The sequence below is a fragment of the Mesoplodon bidens genome, assembly GCF_964165515.1.
Source record: "Mesoplodon bidens genome assembly, chromosome: 3".
Taxonomy (NCBI): Eukaryota; Metazoa; Chordata; class Mammalia; order Artiodactyla; family Ziphiidae; genus Mesoplodon; species Mesoplodon bidens.
Window position 1 is genome coordinate 165,190,478 of NC_138178.1, and position 2,048 is coordinate 165,192,525.

The 2,048-nt window shown below is 42.7% G+C and overlaps 1 pseudogene across 1 annotated transcript; it reads left to right on the top strand.

Moving 5' to 3' along the window:
• Positions 1-312: 312 nt before the first annotated feature.
• Positions 313-793, top strand: LOC308614509 (large ribosomal subunit protein eL21-like; annotated as a pseudogene). The gene has a single exon. The product of its transcript is annotated as a large ribosomal subunit protein eL21-like (transcript).
• The last annotated feature ends 1,255 nt before the right edge of the window (positions 794-2,048 follow it).

Genomic DNA, 2,048 nt, shown 5'->3' on the forward strand with positions numbered 1-2,048 from the left:
ATCAAAGACAAAGGGAACCCACAAAGTTTTTAGACAGAGTTATATTGACATAACGACTCCTAGCCTGAATTAAAAGAGATGGAAATTGTTCAAAATACAAAAAGACCTCTGGGTAGGAAGCAGTTTCAAAAGATTGCTTAAAGGCTATATTTTATAATGCCTTCAGAAGTAGCCAGGGATGGTGATAGAAAAGGAAGGACATCTCAGAGGCTGGAGCAAGAGCCATAGAGAACAATGGGGAGAGAACCTTTCTTAGAATGCAGATCTTGGAGTCTTTCGGCCGGAACCGCCATCTCCCAGTAATTTGTCAAAATGATCAACGCAAAGGGAAAGAGGAGGGACACGTGCTACATGTTCTCTAGGCCTTTTAGAAAATATGGAGTTGTTCCTTTGGCCACATACATGTGAATCTACAAGAAAGGTGATATTGTATGTATCAAGGGAATGGGCACTCTTCAAAAAGGAATGCCCCACAAATGTTACCATGGCAAAACTGAAAGAGTCTACAGTGTTACACAACATGGTGTTGGCATTGTTGTAAACAAACAAGTTAAGGGCAAGATTCTTGCCAAGAGAATTAATGTGCAAATTGAGCTTTTGAGCACTCTAAGACCCGAGACAGCTTCCTGAAATGTGTGAAGGAAAATGACAGAAAAAGAAGGAAGCTAAAAAGAAAGGTACTTGGGTTCAACTGAAGCACCAGCATGCTCCACCCAGAGAAGCACACTTTGTGAGAACCAATGGAAAGGAGCCTGAACTGTTAGAGCCCATTCCCTATGAATTCATGGCATGATGGGTGTAAAGAAAATAAGGGACCTGGACTGTACAAGTGTCTCTCTTAATTGAGTAGAAGTGTTGTGTCCCCTCCCCCAAAGAAATATTTAAAGCACATTTTAATTGTGTCCAGATTCAGTGGGTGATGTCTTTCCTTTTCAAATATAGTAGTTTTTCTTCCTGAAAGATGTGAGGTAGTTTGTTGTGCAATATACTCCACTGGTTAATAAACTGCCAGATATAATTTATATATATATTAAAAAAAGAATGCAGATCTTGGAGCTAATCAAGGAATGTTACCTATCCCCCAGGTTGTGGTAGCTGGAAACATTTTCCCAGCAGGATTTCAGAATTGCTATGGACCAGTGACTGGTATGGACCTCCTTTGTCCCCTGTTTGAATGGGAATGTTTATTGCAGATGTCCTGTCCCTAGCTTACCATTATATGTTGGAGGTATGGGAGATGGATAACTTGCCCAGAGGTCTTGGATCAAAAGGAGCTGCATCTGGACCTGATGTAGATCACGAGAAAGTAGATTTTGAGCTTGATGCTACTGGCTGTTTCTCAGTCTTGCAATGGGAGTGATTGATTTTTGCATGTGGGAAGGATCTGAATAATTGAGGTTGAGTGTAGGGTGCAATAGATTGACTGCATTAATGGACCCAATTCTTCACCCCTGCCTGTATCCACAACCTTTGCCATGTAAGTTGGCAGTGCCCTCTTACTGTGGGAAGGGAGCACTTCCCTACCCCTTGACTCTGGGCTCCCATATGACTTGCTTTGGTCAATGGGATATTAGCAGAGCTGACACAAGCAGAGTCTTGACAAATGCTTACATGATGGGGTTCGCTCCCTTGCACCTCTGACATCTCCGTCAGAAGGCTATGCTCAGGCCAGCCTAGTGATCCATGGAGGAGGATGAAAGACACATGTGGCAGAGCCTCTCCCAAGCTGGGCAACTGCAGACCTATGTGTGAGTTCACTCAAGACCCACAGAACCATCCAGCCAACTCCAGTCAATCCACAGAGACATGAAAAATAATATGATTGCTGTTTTGAGCTTCAGAGATTTGCAGTGATATTTTTATGCAGCAGTAGATATCTGATATAGCAACGAAGTGGAGTTTTTCTCCGCAGGAGGCTGCTAGCCACACATGAAGACCAAATGAACCCCTTCCCTTGTAAGACTTCTCCAATACCAATCATGATAACAATAACAAAAGCTATCACTTACTGAACTCTTATTTCCAGGTCCTGTGAGAAGGGCTATATG